This window comes from Cupressus sempervirens, chromosome 5 (assembly GCF_028749045.1).
Source record: "Cupressus sempervirens isolate cs-2001-9-10 chromosome 5, ASM2874904v1, whole genome shotgun sequence".
NCBI lineage: Eukaryota > Viridiplantae > Streptophyta > Pinopsida > Cupressales > Cupressaceae > Cupressus > Cupressus sempervirens.
In genome coordinates this window covers 399859001-399882837 of record NC_143122.1, presented here as the reverse complement: position 1 = coordinate 399882837, position 23837 = coordinate 399859001, and the positions used below count along the sequence as shown (strand labels likewise).

The 23837-nt window shown below is 33.5% G+C and overlaps 1 pseudogene; it reads right to left on the bottom strand.

The window, feature by feature from the left end:
• Nucleotides 1–309: 309 nt before the first annotated feature.
• Nucleotides 310–23623, bottom strand: LOC149556502 (uncharacterized; annotated as a pseudogene).
• Between the last annotated feature and the right edge of the window lie 214 nt (nucleotides 23624–23837).

Sequence of the window (23837 nt, the reverse complement as noted above, 5' to 3'; positions counted from 1 at the left end):
CAAGTAGAATTTGTAGTATGACCAAATGGATCCAACCTATAAAACTACTATCTCAAAGTCATCAGTACTGACCCTATTGCTCCTAAGCTACAAAAGATGATACATAGCCAAGACTTTCTTCTTGACTTCAAAAAACTATGTTATTAACTCCTTTATGTGTTAGCCTGCCTGTGTCTCCATGTGGCCTCCCAGATAACTTGTGGAACCATTTGAAGGACCATCTGTAACATTACTACCGAGTCCATAACTAGCCAAACTACCTCCTCAGTCATTTGTCCCGAATCCCCAAGTGGTATCACCATAACCAGATCAGCTTCCATACATATTAGTATAAGCTCCTCCATATCCCACTATTGTTGACCCAAATGACCCATATGTCAAATTCCCAACTCCATAGCCAATGTTTTGTCCTACATAGCTTCCTGAACTGAAAACATTAGGACCATAGCCATTTTCAACATTTCCATAACCAAAGCTTCCACTAGCAAGGCTTAAACTGCTGCCAACCACCTGACTTGGCCAGAAGTAGAAGAAGAACCCCAAGTTCTTATTGCACTTGCATAGCCAGTCATATTCCCACTCCCTCCACCCATATATCTAGTGGAGCTTTTAGAAATATTGTAACCCAAACTTCCCTGACTACACATGTTCCTTCCATCAGATTGTGTGTTGGTGTATGTTCCATTTCTTGCATTGCTTCCACCACAGCCAACATGACCACCATACCCACTTGAAGTTCCTCCATAGTTGACCCCTAGGCTTGTGCCATAGTTGAAATTGCTACTATAATTGGCATCAATAACTAGAAAGGTAGGATATCCACCTCCAGAGTTAGGACTATATCTATTGTCCATCCTAACCCCATAGCCAGTTGCAGGACTTGAGTTATATGTCTATCCAACTCCATATCGAATACTAAAATTGCTACCTCGATTCCACCTAAACAAAATCCACCAATGGGAGTTCGAGTAGGGCTAGGAGAAAGCTCTTTTGGCACTACTTTCTTAATCTCAACCATTTTTCCATTAAGATCATGGAATTTTTTTTGCAAAACCTTATCAACTGCATATTCGAATCAAAAGTAATAAACCAAAATCCTCTAGGCCTCTGAGTACCATGATCATACATCACAACAACATCTATAATTGTACCAAATTGCTCAAAATATTTTCTAAAGTCAGTCTTTGTGACAATAGAAGCTAATCCACCTACAAAAATCTTCTTTGTCCTAGCCTAATTGAGTGATCCATGGCTAATGTTATTGACCCTATTTACACTCTATTGATCATCTCTGGGAACAGCTTTCTTTGCTTCCACCATTTGACCATCAATAATATGCTTACCCAACACAACCCTGTCAACAACTGTAAGGTTTGAGGAAAATATAAAACCTAAACCACAGGCTCGCCCAGTAGTCCTATCCTTCATTATCACTACCTCAATGACCTCTCCAAATGACTTAAAATATTCCTTGAGCCAATCTTCAGTCATCTCCCATGAGATCCCACCAATAAATAGCTTCCCTTGGTCTGAATCAATTGTCTAACTAGACAACCACTCCAAATCCCAAATGCTCAAATTTCAAGATCACCAAATAGCCTACAACAAATTCATATCTCAATCCTAATCAAAATCCAAATTCTCAAAGCATCCCAATCCCCTTGCCCACATTGGCTATGAAAAAAATGTAGTTTTTACCAACTAGGTTGAAGCTTTTTGTGGGGATTAGAAGAGGAGATTGAGGAGGCCAAGGTAAATGGATTGCTTGCCCCTAGACCTGATCCTAATCCCATGCCCTTCTTGCTGTGCAGAGTGCCCCAAAATTATCTACTAGTCTCTACCAACTTAGAAATCAAGTCTATGAACAACCTCTTCACAACTCACCCTAGTGTGCACCACTGACAATAACTAGGTTTTGATGCATAATAAAATTTCTAGAACTACATAAACCCTGTGTCAGACTTTGCAAGAACATGCAGATTTAGCTTCCTCCATAGATATCTTTGCAAGAACATGCAGATTTGCCTTCCTTTAGCGATCAATATCACTATAAATTTACTCGCAAAGCCCCAATATTATCTGCAATGATACCCTACACAAGCGGGAATGAAATAACATAAAGCAATAATATCATATGACTATAAGCTTGCACCAATATATAAGATTAACACACTTTTTCTTTCTTATGACTTGAGTTGATCAAAATTTTGACCAACTTGGGAAAACTTAGGACATTTTCAACCAATATGGGATGAAAACCAAAAAAAAAAAACCATACCTTTGGTCAAAATTTTTGGTAGAAAAGCAACTGTAAATGTACTATTAATGCACTTTTTCTTTCTTATGACTTGAGTTTATCAAAATTTTGACCAACTTGGGAAAACTTAGGACATTTTTGACCAATATGGGATGAAAACCAAAAAAAAAAAAAACCATACCTTTGTTCAAAATTTTTGGTAGAAAAACAAGTGCAAATGTACTAGTGTAATGAACATAAGTCAAATATCTTTATTTTCTTGTAGGCCTTCCAAAATTTTTGTCAACATCCATGTCTCAAAAATACAACACAACTTACCAATATGGATAGTGACAATGACTATGACCAAATACTAAACTATGTTGAGCATCACATAGTTTATAGAGAGGGTGCATGTCTATGCCAAAAACAAGGAAAGATGGTTTGCAAGTAACCATTATAGTTATTAATATTTGTAGAGTACAACATATTATTTATTTAATGAAATAATTAATCATTCACCTTCTTATAATGTTTTCAAATGTCAAGCTCCTTGGCAATTGAATCTAACTGGATCTAAATTATATGAAGACATAGGAATAGGTGAAAAAAAATTAAGCCAACAAGAAATGATGATAGAGTGAACTCACATAATCGCCACATATTGTTGTTGGAATTTACAAGTAGGAAGGTTTACTTCTGAGAGAGGGGGGTGAATCAGATGTAACTATATTTAACCTCTAAAACTTTTTAGCTGAAATCATTCACATCCATCTAATTCATCTAATAAACATGAATGGAAAGAATTGCATGAAAATAGATGACACGAGATTTTGGTAACCCAGAAACCCTCCAAAATGAGAAGGTAAAATTGGGGTGGGGATGACACCCACAAAGTATCACTGCAGCAATATGTAACTGTTTAAGGTTACAAAGTTTGACCACTTCCAATGGTCTGCCCTGTGAAAGGCCTGTCCTATTAAAGACTTTACACCCTGTTAAAAATGACATAGTTAAAGGATTTACAAACATTCACTTGGAATGTTACCCTGTTAAAGGATTTAGCACCTTACTAAAAGGCTTAAAACATGGCTATTAAACCAACCTAACATCATAAGATTTTCATTCCTAATATAATGGCTAGAGAGTATTAGAAAGTCTTGACCTGATGACTTGCAATCTTCAATTATTGATTCCATATCCTTGTTCTGCTCTGTTTATTCTGATCCTTCCTGATCCGATTTGTCTCTCCTCAAAATTCTAATACTTTGTTCTTGCTAAACTAAATTTTGTAATGATGTCCTACTTTTTAAGTCCTTAGACACCCCTCTGAACTTCACTATAATTCACCCATACACTTCTCACATTCATACACAAAATGGGGTTTTGTCCTCCTTTTAAAGGCTTTGAAGACATAGGGTTAGGTATGAATCTACGATCAATATTCATTCTTCTTTTCCCACGTAATTCATTCATTTTTCCTATTGGTTGCATGCCTTCTCCATTTTTCTTATTGGTTGCATGTTGATTTCATAGGAAATGCAAAAGATTCAATTTTATCTTCAAGATCCCTTGAGATTCATCTTAAGTCAGCTTCAAAAATGGTTTACATCTAAGTTTGTGAAGGCACAAACCCATATGTTGATTATGCGTTACTTGACACTTACTACTTGTTGATGCTCAATACATATAGGAATTTTGTCTCACTCAGCTCCTATAGTAACTCTGTTTAGCTTGGCATCTATACTTTGCTCAACACCTATAGTGACTTGGCATCACTTATCACTCAGCACTTGAATCTTGCTCGACACCTATTGAATCTCTAACTTGGCACATACTATAGCTTAGCATCTGTATTATACTGGGCATCATCTTTGAAAATCGGTTAAGTGTGTTGACACTCAATTGTCAAACCCAATATGAGACCAACAATCTTCCCCTTTGACATGAGTGGCAAAAACACTTAACTAAGCATTATGAATCTAATCTCTATGAGTATACTACACATTATGTTCAGCATATGTATAAAACTTTCAAAAAATTGTTCAAAATTCTATAGATGATTATATACCTCAAAAATGTGTAACTCCCCCTGAGTTGATGTGCCATTTCTATAACCAAAATTCCCTAAACTAAATTTGTCTCATGTTGATGTGTCTAACACTCTTTGCCTTGTCTGCTCTATGTCTGGTATGTGTCTACTTTGTTTGTACTCCCCTATGTTTTTGCTCCCCCTTTCATACATGTCCTTGCAATTTATCCTTTTGGTCGTATCTCCTTATTTCTCCTCAAAATTCAAAATCTTATATCTCCCCTTTTATTTGCATAATGTATTATCTCCCCCATTCCTATTATTTCCTACCTTTATAATATCTCCTCACATAATGTATTATCTCCCCCTTTTTGACACTTGTGTCAAAGGGTCCTAAGAATGAATAGAATATTTAGCCAAAATGTTTTATTTACCTCCATTATCATCTTCAGAGAAGCATCCCAGTTGTCCAATGCTATTTCCAGTGCTTTGAGCTGGATGGTTGTCTCTGCTTCAAGATGTACAAGGCCTTCTAAGGGAGAAAGATTAGGATCTTTCTTTAAAAAATTTTCTGCATAGGCCACTTCCTTATGTAGTACTTCCAGATGTGGGATGATAGCAGATTGAATCTATATTAATTTGGCCTTAACATTGGCTTCTTTTGTTGTCAATAAAGCTAACTCCTTTTGAGTGTGAAGCGTTGTGGCAAAATGCTTCTCACTTTCAGCTAGATCTTTATGTAGCTGTGTGCTAGCTATCTTAAGATTCCTCTCTAAGCTCAATATTCTCTGCCTAGTTTCTTGTGTGAAATATGATGAGTCACACAATTTAGAGTACAATGAGAATATGTTCTCAAGCACTATTTTCACTTTTTCTATTTTCTTAGTTAGTTCAACCTATGATAATGCTATCTCACTGGATATCTTCTCATTAAATTTCATTTGAAATTTCTTTTCAAACCATTCTAATAGTTTGACATTAGTATCAAGGTCTTTGTTTTGTACCTGGTCTACTATGTTGGATAGTTACTCCATGATGGGCTTTGTTTTATCAGATACTAGCAAGCTAAATGCATCAAGGAAGATGTCTTTGATCTCTATTAATGCTTGTCTCTATCTATACTCATTTCTGAGTATCTCCTACTTCTTCTTCCTCTCCAGTGCCTCTTGCGCTTCATTTATATGTGCCAGGTTCATTGTTTTGTAGTCATAACTAGGTATGAGTATTTCCTCATCAAGTGCAAGGTCTCCATAGTGAAGTACCATTGCTACCTTGGTGGAGCTCGAGCCTAGTGCTGATATTTGCAGAGGTACTACATTAGTGCTTAGCTGCTTAGCAGGAGTCCCTTAGGTAGGAAAATTTACCAATTTTTGTATTGCCTCTTGCTCTCTTTCCTTGGGGGTTTTCTCCTCTTCCTTATCTTCTCCACTTCTCCCTTGATCAATGACAATGATTTGCGGAGGTGCACCTTGGCTTTGTGTTGTAGGAACATCTTTTCCTATTTTCTCCTTTGCTGACTCCTTGGTAGTTTTTGTTACTTTTACTATAGAATCAACCTTAGCAATTGTGTCTTGTGCTACTTGCTCTTTTGGTTGATCATATGTAGCAGTGGGAGGTTGTGAAGGTAGTTCTTGAGTGTTCACCTTCTCCTTGGTAATTTCTACTACAACTTTTTGTAACTCATCTACACTCACCAAAACAAGATTTGTGCACAACTATGATTGCAATGTTGTTTGGTGAAGGATCTTTTTGAGATCCTTTGCAATTAGTGGATTGGTGTTCTAACTTGAGGTGTCGAGAACATCCTTTATAGTTACAATTTCTGCAAATGTAGGAACTATATGTGGAGGAATTTGTGGTGGCAATTGGGTGTCTTGGACACTCTTTTTTGGTTGCTACTCCTCAGTTGTTGCCTCTTCACCTTGTTATGGCTTCTCCACTATTACTTCTTTCTCTTTCTCTCCTTCCTCCTATTTTTCATTTTCCTCTTCTTCTTCATCATTTCTTCCCTAAAAGGGATCTCCCTGCCCTTCCTTGACAGTAGTCAATCCATAAATCAATTTTCACATTTGTGAGGACTTTTGCATGACATCTTCAATTTGATTTTGTAGAATACGGAAGGCTCTATATTTGGGTGCAAATTTGCTCCCATGTTTCTTACTAGCCTTACTTATTTGACCTTTAGTTAGGTTAGGCATCACATGAGCCAATGTTGACTCCCTTATTTCCATCTCCATTTTAAGGCAGTAATGCCATTTATTTTCTACAATGGAGCTTAGCTCCTTAGGCATAGAATTATCTAGTTCAAGTGGGGTAGTCTTAAACTTGGCCATCATAGTGTAGATAGACTCTTCCACTATGTTCTATTCTTCTCTTGAAAATTTATTAAAATCAATGGTCTTTAAACTAGTTAAATTTGCATTATCTCTAATGTTATCACAAACATTTTCCAAATTAGACTTGGTAGAATGTCTTACCAATCTAAATTGATCATTGTCAGATTCTGTCTTTTCTTCATCTGACTCTAGGGGTGCAACAAAGTTTCTTCTTTTCTTTTCTTTTTCAAGCCCTCCTTGCTCTGTGGCTTTTTTCTTCCCCCATTCCTTTTCCACTTTTTTTGTTGCCCTGGTGTTTTCCCTTGTAGTTGGCTTGGCTGGGCTCGGCTTTGTTGCTTTCTTCTTCCCCTTGGGTTGTGCAGCTGGTTGTTTATGTGCCTTCCTCTTCTTAGGTTCTGGTTTTGGTACTTCCTACTTGGCACCTTCTTCTTCTTCTACATCCTCACCCATACCTTGTGTCAGAGCAAGTGTCTCCTATCCTTGTTCTTCTTCATCATCTTCTACTTCTTCATCTTCTTCTTCTTCTATTGTGCCCTCACCAAATTTGGCTTTAAGTTTCTTTACAAGTTTTTCCTTCTTCTTTAGTGTGGAGGCAGTCTTCAATTCCATGTCCACCTTTGATCTGACCACATCAAAAGTACCAAAATGTGGTGCACTTTTGTCCACTTCCTTAGCTAATAATGTAGTTATAGATACAGATGCCTCATCTATATTTATTTCATAGCCAAGAGGTCTTAACCATCTAACTCTTGGCGTAGCAGCTTAAATATAGGTGTAGTCAATATCCACAAGAAAGAATACATCATTTACATTCTTTTCTACCAATGAAATTGGTATTCTTAGCCTCTGCTTCATGGTCTTCTTGAAGTCTTCAAAATAGCTAGTCATAAGAGTCTCAAAATTAGCTCCCATTTGTTCTATATATTCATTAACTTGAGCTATTATAGACCTATTTGCTTTCCAAACAACTTTACCAAAAGATGGAAATTCATTCTGTACATAGAAAAATATATAAACCAAAATTGTACCAAACTTGCATTATGCTCCCTTGGTTCTCCTTATTGCTGCTAAGTTCTCATTTATTTTTTGCAATTGCACTTCTACAAGATCATCAGTATGATCCTTTTTCACTAGTTTGTAACCCACATCCACTGCAATGCATGGTACATTGTTAAGTCTACTAGATTGGTAAAATTTGTGTGCAATAACTCTAACAGAAAAGTCAACAAGAGGGTCTTGGATGGTTTCTATTGTCATTCCTCTCTTGTTCCATTTAGCACCAGTGTTCTTCTCAATAGCTTCCTTAGAATCACTTCTAAGGGTCTTTGGTCGATCTAGGATTGGATACCATGTCACTCTATGTACAATTCTTTTTGTTATTTTTACTGGACCATCCTCCAACCATGAGCTTCCATCATGAATCCTACTAAGTACTATCCTGATCCATTCAATTTTGAAAACTGTGGGGAATTCTAGAGCACGCGTCAAACCCTTCTTCTCAACAATTTGATACTCTTCTTTCAATACTCTATTTTCACACAATCTCTCGTATGCTTCCCTCATTTCCATATCTCCTATGGCTCCAATTTTGCAATTGTAACATCTTCTAACATTGTGAACCATAACTACCTTAGGGGGTATAATGGATAAAGCTCCAGCTGGGTCATTTTTATATGCCACCTCTGGGATTGCCTGGAAATCTAGTTGTTTCACTTCATTTGACACAAGTTGAACCTCAGATGACGCTCTCTTGTTGTTTCCTAGAACTAGAGGCCATTTGTGCTAGCTAGGGTTTTAACACAAAGAAATTTAAAATTGTGTAGCTTGACACAAATGTAAATACCTTGAATTCGATGAAACTATGTTCAATCGCTATTGAAATTGGCTCAAATGCTAGATTCTCTACCTTGAAGTCATTCTGCACTCTTCTTCATCTATGTTTTTAGTTCACAATGAAGAAAAATGATTCATAATGCAATAATATACCCTTATTTTCATAGCATTTAATGCTTAGTGCATTTATAGATGTCCACTCGGCTTCTTAAGCATTTATGCATTACTTGGCTTCCATTGTCTTTCCACCACTCGACATCTACAGAAGTATCCTTCACTTGGCTTCAACTGAAATTTCTCTTTACTCAGCTTCCACTACCAACTTAGCTGCAACTAATCGTTTGGCTTCTATTATCTTTGGCAATCAACTCGACTTGTACTGGAATTTTACTCGGTATCTGAGGGAAACTTAACAACACTTATGCAATCTTGAAATTCTAACTTTTGCATCTCTATTCATGCTAATCTTTTCTTTTTTAGTACTTTCTTGTTTAGGAATTGATGTATGATAAAGTTTTGTATATCAGTTCCTCATGCCTTCTTTTTCTTAGTTGGATGAGGTGTGACCACTTGACCTTTTAGGTGAAGTGATGCCTTCATTTGATGTTCTATTCCCATCTTTCTTCTTCCATGTCTTATTCATTTCTCCTCTGATGTGTTTAACATCTACCTTTTCTTTTCCTTTATTGATCTTTGAGTTGGGTGCCATTGACCTTATTGGGAAATTTTTGCTGATATGTCCAGTCTTTAAACAACTAAAGCATGTAGTTTGACTAAGCCATCTGCTATAGTTTCCACTAAAATGTGTTCTTATGCAATTTTTAGGGATGTGCCCATATTCCTAACAGTAATGGCAATTATACCTAGTATTGCAATCCCAATTGTAGTGATGTCCATAATTATTTCCCCTTGCTGATTGATTAGGTGTCCACATAGACTTTAATCTGCACTCAAAACCTCTATGACCATACTTCTTGCAATTGTACCAGTGACCTTCAAATCTTGGTGTTTTGATAGTCCTAGTCCTACAATTATGTGCTTGATGTCCTTGCTTGTTGCACTTATGATAGTGGTTCACATTATTAGGTTTGTCATGCTGATTGGCATTCTTACTCCTGTATACATTAGAGGTATGTCCCTTTTTACCACATAAATGAAAAGTAGGTTTAGTGTTCTTACCTTCGTTACTCCTTTCTTCTATCGTTTGGATGACTCTCCTTGTTCAATGCTAGTGTATCCTAGTCCTAAAGTATCATTGCTAGCCCTTGGTAATTTCAATAGGTGCTCAAAGTACTTGATGGCCTCATTTGGTTTGTTGAAGCTTTCTGCAATCTCCTTCTCTCTTTTCAGGTCATTTTGCAATTGTTCATTTTGCATCTTCAGTGTAGAGATCTCAATGTCTTTGATATTCAATTCATGATATGCATTCATCATCTAGCTTAGGGTGTCTAGCTGCATGTTTGAAATTCTTGCAAGCTCAATTGACTTTTCTTCCAATCTATTGGCAAGGTTTCCCTTGTCCTCTTCTAGCATAGCCTTATCTTCAATGACTCTTTTCTTCTCTTTAGTTACCTCACAAAGCATCATGACTTGTGATTCTTGTTCAAGCTTGAGAGTTTCGATCTCCTCTACTTGAGCTCTATTCTTCTCCATTAGGTCTGCTATTGTTGCATCAAACTCTTTGTAATCTCCATTTGAAAATAGTTTTGAGGTGTTAATCTCCTTGTATTGTGTATCATTCTCAACTATGGTAATCTGTCTTCTTCTCTTTAAATATTTTCTGAATTCTTCTCTTGCTTCTTCCAAAGTGTGTACAGCAAGTTGTACATCAATTCCCTTATTCTCTATGACCTTCCCAAGTTTGTAGACTTCCATGTCTAGATCTTTTCTCCAACCTGTAAGGCTCCTCCTTGTGAGAACTTCGTTCTAATACCAATTGTTGGAATTTACAAGAAGGAAGGTTTACTTCTGTGGGGGGGGCGGGGTTGAATCAAAAATAACTATATTTAACTTCTAAAACTTTTTAGCTGAAATCATTCACATGCATCTAATTCATCTAATAAACATAAAAGTAAAGACATGCATGAAAATAGATGACACAAGATTTTGGTAATCCAGAAACCCTCCAAAATGAGAAGGTAAAACTGAGGTGGGGATGACACCCACAAAGTATCACTATAACAATATGTAATTGTTTAAGGCTACAAATTTTGACCACTTCCAATGGTCTTCCTTGTGAAAGGCATGTTCTATTAAAGACTTTACACCCTGCCAAAAGTGATCTGGTTAAAGGATTTACAAACACTCACTTGGAATGTTACCTTGTTAAAGGATTTAGCACCTTATTGAAAGGCTTACAACATGGCTATTAAACCAACCTAACATAATAGGATTTTTATTCTTAATATAATGGTTAGAGAGTATTAGAAAGTATTGACCTGATGACTTGCAATCTTCAATTGCTAATTCCAAATCCTTATTCTGCTTTGTCTATTCTGATCCTTCTTGATTTGATTTGTCTCTCCTCAAAATTCTACAATGTTGTCCTGCTTTTTAAGTCCTTACACACCCCTCTTAACTTCACTATAGTTCACCCATACACTTCTCACATTCATACACAAAATGGGGTTTCATCCTCCTTTTAAAGGCTTTGAAGACTTAGGGTTAGGTATGAATCTATGATCGATATTCATTTTTCTTTTCTTGCTTAATTCATTCATTTTCCCTATTGGTTGCATGCCTTCTCCATTTTTCTTATTAGTTACAAACTGATTTCATTGCAAATGAAAAAGATTCGATCTTATCTTCAAGATCCTTTGAGATTCATCTTAAGTTGGCTTCAAAAATGGTTTACATTTGAGTTTGTGAAGGCACAAACTCATATGTTGATTTTGTGTTACTCGACACTTACTATTTGCTGATGCTCGGCACATACAAGAATTCTATCTCACTCGGCTCCTATAGTAAGTCTATTTAGCTCGGCATCTATACTTTTCTCGGCACCTATAGTGACTTGGCATCACTTATCACTCGACACTTGAATCTTGCTCAGCACCTGAAGTTCACTTGACACCTATTGAATCTCTGGCTCAGCACATACTATAGCTTGGCATCTGTATTATACTCAGTATCATCTTTGAAAATTGGTTAAGTGTGTTGACACTCAATTGTCAAAACAATCTGAGACCAACAATTACAATTATGGAGAGAAAATATAGATTGGCAACCTATTTTTTCCAAACACGCAATCTTAAAATACATAGCAAATTATGGATCAAAAGCTGAGAAGAGCTCTGAAACATACCACCAGATGTTGATGCATCTTTCAAACATGGAAATTCTTGATGATTTAGTTGCACATGCATATAGATGGCTTCTAACAGAAAATGTGATAGAAAGGGACATTGGAGCTCAAGAAACATGTCACATGTTGTTAGAGCTTATGCTCATGGAGAGTAGTAGAAGATTTGTCAATTGAAATGTCTCACACGAAGTGTTCAAATCTATAACTCTAAATAATGAGGAGAACAATAATGACAAAACAAAATGTTTCATTGATGGATATAAAAAAAAGCCTCTTTGTATGGAAGGCATCTCACTAATTGATGCAACCAAATCATGGATATATAATTCTAAAAGAAAAAGAGAAAACAAATGGGAACGAAGGGAAAAAAGCAACTATAGTTAGAGTTTTTCCAAGATTTACATCTATTCCTCCATGTGCTTCACAAAAATGGCCAAAATTTTTTTTTATAGAGTTATTACCATACAAACCATTTCTTGACATAGAAAGAGATATTGGTGTGGATATTAACTCCACAATAGAAAAGTGGCACTCATTCAATTATAATGCTTGGCATGTACAAAGAGAAATAATTATAGAGGAAAATGAAAATAATAATGGTTTAGATATTGAAGAAGATGAAGCTGTTGCAAGTAATACTATAGAGAACAAATGGGAAATCATATCTAGACTTCATAATGGTCAAAATATGCAAGTATTAGAAATAGATATGTTAGGAAGAAGAGACATTGATAACAATACAAATTTGTCTACTGAATATCAAGGTGAGGAGTGTACAATTGGAGCAATCAATTTCATTAAAAATATGAAGGAAAATGGATGTCTCATATATGATGATATTCCTCAATGCTTCAATTATACAACCCTTAGCAATAAACAACAAAAGGAAATCAACGTAGTTATGACACACTACCATACCAATGAAGATAGAGGCCCACTGTTCATGATAATTCAAGGAATATCAAGAATAGGAAAGTCAAATTTGATTGGTTTCATTCGTGAAGCCCTTCAAAATGCGTGTTTGTCAGGTCCTTCTCCCCTTCTTTTACTAGCACCAACAAGAGTTGCAACATTTAATATTGGAGCTTTCACTATTCATTTAAAACTAAAAATACTAGTAAGAGATTTTTCACAACTAGAAGGATCACATCTTACAAGTTTCCAAGAGGAAATGAAACATATCAATTACATATTGATTGATGAAATGAGCTTCATTGGTCGGACTATGTTGGAAAACATAGATTCATGACTAATACAAGCATTTTCACAAAGTTCAGACAAAAGCTTTGCAGGTATATTTTCACTTCTATTAGTATATGTTATCATATTATGCCATATTTAGTACAATATATAAATATTAAACACATTAGAAATTCTTAACAACCTTTTTTTTAAAAAAAAAAATTGTTTAGGTATATCTATGTTTTTTGTTGAAGACTTGGGTCAATTGCCTCTAGTGAGTGACAAAACTACATATGATAGCAAAAGATGAGAACAATTATTGTGGGAGGAATTGAAATATGTGGTAACTTTAGATAAGATTTTTAGAAAAGAGGGGGAAAACATTGAACATAAAAGGTTTCATCAACTTCTAACAAATCTTAGAGATGTTGACCCACAAATTGAAGACTGTAAATTACTTATGACGATAACTTCTATCAATTTAAATACTACAAAAAATGACAAGTTAAATCAAAATTGTGTCCATTTGTTCTCCACAAATGATAATGTTTATAACCATAACAAGATAATGTTACATTCATTGAAGCATATTGTTGCACGAAGTGTTGCAACAAAAGTAGGGAGTTTGAATGCAATAGAAGATTGTTCAAATGGAGAGCTTGAGATTGAATTATTAATCAGCAACAATTCAAGAGTGATGTTTAATTCAAATCTTTGGGTAGAGGCAGGTCTTGTAAATGGAGCATTGGGGTATATTACAAAGATTATCTACAAGCCAGAAAGTAAATCGCTAGAGCCACCAGCATATGTTTTGGTTGAATTTGATAATTACTCTAGATTACCTTTTCAAGACCATCAACCAAATATAGTCCCAATAATACCAATACAAAGGGGTAGAACACTTCAATTAACTTTAAGATTGGCATGGGCATTAACCATTCATAAATCACAAGGACCAATTCTGTAGTGCCTGCCCCTAGTTCACATTTTTGCTAGCATTGCCAAACTCTTTTAGGCTATTTTTATGTTTGATGATTAGTAGCAATATTTTGAGATTATCAGATATTGTTTCATATTCAGTTGATTTTATGATGAGATTACTTGGTACCCCATACTTCATGTATGCATGATGATTATTACAGTGATTTCAGTTATTGATGATGATTAGTTAGATGGATTATCACATGTGTTTTTTTATGGATACTTACCTCATACTGCATGTGTATGGTGTGCGTGTATGATTTCTTTATGTATGGCATTTCTGATGTGGTTAAGGAAGGGAGTCATAGTCACCTACTAGTTGGGATCTACATGATGCACCACTTCCTACCATTGCCTATTTAGTTTAGAATATTGTGTTTGTACAGGCATGGATTTTATGCAGATTGCAGGTACTAGGTATCAACTTCCCTGAATTGCCAAGATGAGCATACCCTATCACATTATCTCAATGGTAAGAGAGGGGAGATAAATTTTTAAGTCCAAATCCTAACCCTTAAACCCATTTGTCCTAGAAAATTAGGACAAGTATCTGAGTTGATTACCTTCCGAATGTGTCATATGACGTAAGTTCGTGATTATAATCCTTTAGTTTGATCTTGTATGTGTTTTTCTATGATGGGTTTTTGTATTTTGTCCTATAGGTCTTTGGTGATTTTTCTATTAATTAAGTCTAATTAAATGATTAAATTAATGATTAAATTTAATGGAAAATTATTATTGATATTTGAATATTTAATTATATTTAATTAATTAGGAAATTAATTAAATAAAAAGAATTAAATTTAAAGATAAAAGTTATAAGTTTAATTTTAGAATGTGATGATATTTATTTAATTTAATAATATATATTTAGAGTTCATTTTTAAATAAATGCTAAATATTATTATTTGAGTTAATAAATATTTTATCAATTAACATTTCAAAAAAATTTAAAAATGAAAAAGATATTAATTCATTAAAAGTTTAAAGATTGCATAAAGTGTGCATGAGTTTAAAATTTATTAAATTAATTAAAAAGAGAAGTCAAGTGAAATTAAGTAAAGTTATTTTATAATTCATTAAACGTGCATGAAAAAGATGAAGAAAATATAATAAAGAGTTAATGTCTAGTGAGCAAGGAGTCCTCTCGGGTGATCACACAATTAGTGCCTCGAATTTAGGAGAGAACTCCTTATCAGCAATTTGAGGGTTCATTTTTGAGGGACCGAAGTTTTGGGAGGACCGTGAATTTTGGAGAAGGAATTCTCATAGGGAAGGTTTTGAGAGAAGAAATTTCTCTCACAAATATTTTTGGGTATTGCGATTTAGCATCAAAATCCAGATAGATTCTTCTGTTTTAATTCACACAGTAAATTACGTTCTTTATTATTTATGTCTTCTTCATGACTGTGAAATGTTTATCTAAATTTCTTTATGATGAGTATTTCAATATGGTGTAATTCGGGTATGCATGTTGATTCTTTTGTATACGTAGAGATTGAGATATCTTAGAAACCCTCATTCTGTAGATGAAAGAAATTTGTATTTAATCAGGGAGGGTTTGAAATAAATAGAATTTTTAGTTTAAAAATTTGAATGGTTTGCCGTAAATTTCCTATCAGAGTATTGATAAGAAATTCTATATATATATATATATATATATATATATATATATAATGGGGTGAAGGGTTTTTGTTTTAAAAAAATTATATTGATTGGCTGTGCAGGCCTTAAATGCCTTATTTAAATGTGTTTTTTCTTTTTCTTTTTAATATATTTTTTATTAAAATTAAATTTTAATTATTAAATTTTTTATTAATAGTTATTTTTATTAATTATTAATTTAATTAATGTTTAATGTAATTTTTATATTCTTTGTTTTAAACAATTTTCAAGTTAATTTAATAAATTTAGTTTAAATTTAGTTTTTTTGAATTAATAGTGAAATATTAATTAATAACATTTAAATTATTTAATGATATTATTATCTTGATTATTTATAAAATTGCAATAATATTATTTAATGATCAAATTATTATTATTTTAATAATTTATTGGAGATGAATAATTTAAAGTTGTTTTATGAGATCTTATAGTGAACTTTGAAATAAGGATACTTATGTGATGTGTTTAAATATAAGAATGGGTTGATTGTAAGGGTGAACTATGAAACTTATTTACTTGAAACATACATTGAACTGGAAACTAAAACCTTACATTTAACTCAACAGTATGTTTTCTAAATCAAACTAGACTCTGAAACCTACATTTTGTTATCTATATGTTGTCTTTGTTTTGGGTTTGGGTTGACTAGAGTGTTGACCAGTTTTAGGGCGTCTACTAGAGGCTTGAGAGTTTTGTGTTTGTGATTTTATGATGAATTAATCTTGATATTTTTAACTCAACCATGATAATGTGTTGATATGCTCTATGATGAGTTGTATTTATTGTTCGTTAATGCTTTCCAGTGTTCTGATGTGAAACTGAGGTGAATGTTTTGACATATTTGATTTAACCATTTTGAGTCTTCAATCAGTATTTTTGGGGATGTTTTCCAGTTGTTCATAGAGAACTGATGTGTTATTGTGATTATATTTTGATACTTTTTAGTTGCTTGTATAGGGCTGAGGTGAAATTTGTGATTGTTTGATTTATGTTTTTATGAGCCTAGGGTAGGTAATTTGTATGTGAAGTTGGGAAGTGGCCTACAATGGAGGTCAGGGACCAAAGTGGCTGCTAGGGTAACCCATTGTAAGTAGTTTAATAAGTGATTTCATTAAATGGGTTTAAAATGAATTAATAAGATATTGGTACCACAGAAAGTCACTAAGGGGCTGAAGGATTAAAAGACTAGCTGGATAACCTTAGAATTGACTCATTAGTATGCCTTATTAGTACGAAAGGATACTAGTGCCACATAGGGTCACTAGGGGACTAGAGGATTAAAAGACTAGCCAAGTAACCCTAGCATTGATTCATGTGATGACACTTGCCCACTAGTAGTATAGATTTTCTACGTGTCTGTTTTTGCCTTCGAGACTAGATGTCAAGTTATTATTGGAACCTTTGAGTTAGATTACTTTTAGGGTTTCTTAGACTTAGAGATTACTTTTGATATTTGGATTGATATCTTGTTTGGGACTTGAGACTATCTCCTCAGTGTGGTGGGAGTGGGCCATTTAGGTTCTACGTGGTCGGGTGGTAGTGCTTTTTACTCTTACCATTGAGATTTGTCTGTTGATATTGTGGTTGGAGTTTCCTTGTCTACTTTTCCTTTCATTCTATCTCTGTGTATTATGATGGATGGTTGTATCTTTATGATGGATAATTATATCTTTATGATGGATGGTTCCATTTATTGCATTGTATTTGTATTGTGGATCCAAAAAGGATGATGTAATCTATTTTATAAATGTATATTCTTTAAGCCTTTCATACCTTATAACATGTACAGTGGATGATTGAGCATTCTGAATTTTATTGCCAAGTGGCATTCAAAACAAATGTATATTATTTAAATGGACTTTGGACTATTTACATGGACTTTGGACTTTTAATTATTCCTTCATGTGGATGTGTTATTTATTAGACTTAGTATTAATTAAAATTTAAATGTGACTCAACATCTTGGGATCCTTAAGGAATGTAATTTATTATGTTTGCTTCTATATGATTGTATGTTATTGCTTCTGCTACTTTATGTTTAATGTGTACATTATTCTTTCTATAAAAAAATGTTTGGAAAACTTAGTAAAAATTTAGGTTAATTATTTTGAATCCCTTGGTGGGGAGTTACAAACTCTCTCTAAAGCTACAATTGATATAGGTCCAAGAGAGAGAGAACAAATTTGACATTTGTGGCAATATCTCATGTAAATTCTTTACAAAGTCTTAGAATAACACCACCATTCACATATGACCATTATGAGAAAATGAAAAATGACATACAACTTTCCAAAAAGAACTAAAGAAAATAGACTCAAATGTTTAGAAGAATATTAAGGTATTCATTTTATTTTCAAAATTACTTCAATTACAATATATTGGTCCATTATATAAGTTCAAGATATAATGACTATAACATGGTTGCATCCATATAAACTTGCATGTATATATAAGTACACAAAATTGAAAAACTACAAATTGTTTTTTCCTATTGATGTTCAAATTTTATTATCTTAAATTATATATATTAACATTGATTTGATTTTGTTTGATTCTTAGGTAACACTTTTCTCTATAGATCTATCAGACAATGAATCTGAAATAGGTGATGCAAGTCCAAACATCTCAACCAACTCTACTCCATCTGATGAAATACCTATTGATAAGTGCACAACATCAATTTTACAGTGTTGCTCTAAAGTTCTTCAAGATATTGAAAGCACTGCATTATCCATTGATTACATTGAAGAACTAGAAATAATGAGGATGAAAGATGTTGCACACAAGGTTAAGGAAACATATACAAAGGTGGTTGCCTTCACAAGTTTTATGGAAGAAGTATATCGTGATCACTTATATAATAAAGGTCATAATACCATTTTAATTACTGAAGAATATGTAATGTATTTGTACCATTACAATGAAGTGCTCTTTATGTAATTTGCACTTTGTTATCACAAAACTTTTAAATAAGAGTTATTTGAACCATTTATAAACTCTTCAATTGTAATATAAACTACAAGGTTTGACCTATGATTTGTTATGGTTGTAGAACTTTTTAAACTATTTTGAATCAAACAATTACTTTGCCTTAAACTCCAAGCTTTGTGTAATGGTTTAGATTGATGATTATGACTTGTAATATCACCAAACTTCTAAATAACTGTTATTTTAACCATTTATAAAATCCCAAATTGTATCAATGCACTGCATGGTTTGACCTATGAATTTTGTTATGGTTTATAATTGATATGGTAATGGTTGTACAACTATTCCAAAATTTTGAATCAAACAATTTGTATGGTTAATTATGAACTATTACATATGTCATTTTAATTAATTTTGCTTCAACTCCAATCCTTATGTAATTGTTTAGATTGGTGAATGTGATTTGTGTAAATGGTTTAATAGTATATTCTTAAAAATGATTAAGAATTATAGATTTAGTTTATATTTCAAATAATACAATGAAAAAATATTTCATACTGACTTATATATGTCCTCCAATATATACGCTATTATAAAATATATAAATAATTTGTAACTAAAATGTAAATGAAAATTTGAATTGTACTATTCTAAAATAATATAATTTTACTTACCATATATGTCTTCAAAGCTAAACTCAATTATACCTAAATATGCATTTTGTTAGTAAAATTATTATATACTATGTTTCCAATTAATAACAAAATTAAAATATTATTAAAATATATTTATTTCTGTTAATATGTATTTCTTTTTACCAATGTCTAAAAAATGACAATCTTTTTTTTTTTGTTTAAATACATTTATGTCTATTAATGTGTATTTCTATTTAGTAATGAATAATATCTATATTAAATACATGAATCGATATTTTTCCGAAATGTCTATATTCAAACAAAATATTAATGATATCTGAATAAATATATATAAGCTAGTCTATGAATACATCTAGTATACCTAAAAAATGTCTATTAGAATGTACTTATCTATTAGATCCCCTTATACCATTCAAGGGGACCATTGACTTCATAAATACAACAAGATACCATTCAACGAAAATCATTGACCTAATAAATAGGACAAATAGATCCTCCTAATCAAGAATATGATAAAATATTTGATATAGATTGCGAGCTAAACTGTAAGGACTGCCCCTGCAAAATAAATGCCACATCAGCAATCTCCGTAATATGCAGAAAAATCAACGAGAGTCAAAGTCTTTTGAATATTGACCAGTCAATATTAGTCGATTAACTACCATTAACTTTAAGTAAATTGATACATATACATATATGCTCAAATTTTAAAAAAACTGTAAATTCGTTACCAGATTTACTAATACCAAATACCAGATACCAGGTGGTATAACCATGACAACCAAGTTGAAAGGATCTCCAAAGCCTGTCTAAGAACACAAGGGCGAGAATATTGTAGGAGTGCTTTACCACCCTACCACAAAGCGGTTAAGCTTCCCTAGAATCTTTCCTAACATGAAAGATACCCAGCTCGGCAACGAGATAGTCTAAACAAGTAAAACTTAGAAGAGTAATGGAATTGTGCTACACAAATAATGTCAGAACATTAATCGGTCAATAAGACAACATTTTCTTAGTTATCACCTCAGTTTCACAGTCCCATCTCCATCATTTATAAAAATAAAACATAACATGGTTTATCCAACCTTGAGTTCCATATACTCATCAACATACAAGGATAAAATCATAAGGACCATTAATCATGGGTCAATTAATCACATCATCTTAGCTCATCTCTAGCAAGAAAATTAAACCAACTTCCAAAATGGCATAAAAGTACTACCATCAATTCCCTATTGACACATGTTATAAATACACATATATTAAGCCAATCACATAGCTACCAATGAAACTCTTTTTCCATCAATTAATATACCTAGCATGTTATCCTATTTGGAATTTCTCTCATAAAACATAAATATACAAATGTACATTAAGTAACAAGAAAGACACCATTATTTTCCATTTATCATGATATGACCACATCAATGTAATATAATGATTTAAAAGTTAACAACCTTTCATGAGTTACCAGTTCCTTAACATAGTTAATAAAGTCATGGTAAAATAAATGGTGAATAAAACTAATCCCCATGTCATATATAAAAAGATGGCCATGTAATTATTATTTTTCCAAGGGGCTCGTAGGTGCCCAAGCTATATTTAGCAGTCCACCCAAGAAAACAAAAGCTTACATACTTAGCCAAAATCACCCAAGAGTACGATCAAAGTTCAACAATGTGTTGATAAGATATTACTTTCTAATTTTACTAGGCTTTAATAATTTCATAAAGCTAGAGAGTAGACAATTATTGCATAGCTCAATGCATACATTCAAATCCACGCCTTTAGGTCTGGTACCAGGTTTAATATCTTGAAGATAATTTAATTTTAACCAAGCTTAAGCTTTTAATGAAAGGAGTTGAGAAACATCTTAACTAGTGATATGGTAAACAAGACCTATTTAGCATGGTCATCCATCTACATATAAGAATGACTCAATATGAAGGCTAAACAATAAGGATATTCTCTTATTTTGAAACAACTATAAGTTTTAAAGAATCATCTATTATTGTTCAATCAATAAAATATTGAGGTTTCTAATTGACTCATTCTCATTGTGGCAACCAGTCAATCAAATATTTGCCACCATCACATTCACAGTTTAGGAATCTAACAAATTAATAGTTTACAATAGAACTCTAGTGGTTCTAACTATTAATGCACAGTTGTAAGTCTAGAGTCTACTACTATAAACTCCTCTAGTATACAAAGTGGAATGCCTAACAAAGAAAAATAAGGTGACTTACATTTACACGCATAACTTGTACAAGCACATCACATCAGGGTTAAAATAGGGTTTCTAGATTATCAAGAAAATTATAAGTCATAGAAAGAATGAATGATGGATTTCTCCATATCGGTACCGGATTATGTTTAGAAATAAAATGGTTTCTTGGGCGCAAAGGTTGTTCTTGTACAACCTCTTACTATGATCTGGTACTGTGACAAGGAGCCTTTACATCGTACTCAAGCCAACTCATGAAATTTGTATGAATTGACACAGAGTTTTAGTGCAGCCTGGTTTAGGTGTTTGCATGGAAACACGTCTCACAATATCCAATTTAATACAATGGTCTCATGCCATATAAAAAAAAAACAAACTAAATAGTAATGAAACCATTCCACTATGGCCAATGTAACTAAGAGCAAGTTATCGTAGAGGTATTCTCTAATTAAGTTTCTATGCACCTATGCATTTTTAAACCATACAAGAACATTATGTGCACAAAACCTATGCAACAAGGTTGACGAAGCTCAACAATCCTGGATTAGCTTAGAAATAAACAAAGATGAACCTGAAAAAATGTGTCATTACCCGATCTCCTTCAGATTGTTTTCCTCAGGACCTTCCTTTCTCCCCAGCCGCTCACTCTCTTAACTTTGTGATGTCTTGTGTTGATGGCGGCTTCAGGAATTCTCTTGCTTCTGGAACATGCAATGTTGCCAAGGAGAGAGAGCTACGAATTCCATCCAACCGTCAAGATATCACAGAGTTGTGGTAACCAATTGCGATGGGTGAAAAGAATAAATTTGGTGTGTGATGGATTCCGGCTAAAAAGCGCCTCTCCTACAACCGTGGCACACTTGTTTCTGTGAAGTGCTCTCGAACAAATTTGAGCTTCCCCCAACTCCTCTCCCGCTGGCAGTGAAGCTGGAGGATATATATGCTGAACGAGGGACCTATGGTGCTGGATTTTTTTTTTGCTATCTTATCAAATATTCCTTCTCGTAGCATAATACAAGATGCATTCACGACCCCTGGTTGTATGAAACATCATGGGGAATGTAGTGCCGACCATGACTCAGGTGATGGTGCCGGGATAATGACCAGAATTCCCTGGCAGAAGAATATGTGAATCATTTTGTTTTAGTTATATAACTGTTTTTCTTAAACCGTCACATGACCTCCACTCAATAACTACTAAGTTCTTTAAATTTTATTTTATTTTACTTCTAAAGAAAAAGTCCACGTGTAATTTCTTTTGAAATATATGTGGAGAAAGTAGAGGGTTGTGACATAAACAAGCACAACTCATTCAAGAATATGGAAATACATTCAATGCAATCATTTAACTTGATAAATACATCTGATCACCACCAAATCGGCCCACAATTAAAAAAACAAAAAAAATTAAATGAGAATTGTTGACTAAAGAAATCAAAGACTTTAAACCAAGAACACTTGACTAAAAGATACAATAATCGGGATCCTTGGAGACCACCACAAGTGCAAACTTGTCTATCATTTCTGCGGCGATGTCTATGCAGCAGAAAATTTGCATCTGATTTGACAGTTTATACAATTTATTAATTAATTTTAAAACTACTGATCTGTGATTTTAAAATTAATTAATAAATTGTATTAACTGTGAAATCAGGTCTCGAATTCGATGGGCAATCAATGAATATTCTATCGTCATTATCAATTGGTAACTGTGGGAAGACGAGGGAAAATGCGAAGAATATTTTAATTACATTTTTTTAATCAAAGTTTTTACTTACTATTAATTTTAAACAATCGATTTTCAGTTTATCACTAGGAATTCGATCAGTCCTTTATTCGAGTAAAACAAGTTACATAAAAAATAATTGTGTTTGTCCTTTACGGAGACTTGATACAACAGCTGGTGCAGACTCGCCGAGTTCACATGAACACGGACTATTTCATTAAGGACCGACATAAACTAAGTTTGGCCACCAATATATTTACTCGGCTTAACACAAGTTGCCTAAAACAGAGGCGTAATCAAGTGGCAGAACTTATTGTTTCTTGTATTTGCAGGTTATTATAATTTTGGCAGAGATGCTTTCATTTCATTTCAGCTTGGTAAAGGAGGAAATGCTTTGCTCTTCTTGAAGTCGATCAGTAATTTTTCAATGAAAGGTACGTACCCATACAAGCATTTCCTCGTCGATTTTTCCTTTTCCGCATTCGCCTGGTTTTCCTTTCCCCGTCTTTGGTTTCATCGAGTTCTCTGTTTAGATTAGAAAAACTGCTGCTTTTGTTTTATAAGTTTTCGTCTTTGCAAACTGCTGTATATATAAAGGTCTGTGTTCTCCTATGATTTGTGTTATTTCTTTTTCTGTTTTGCCCCCCTTCGTCGATTCTGTCTTGAATAAACCGAAACAGAGTAAAAAGGGTTTCATTTAGGGTTGCTATGCTGAAAAGAATTTATGATTG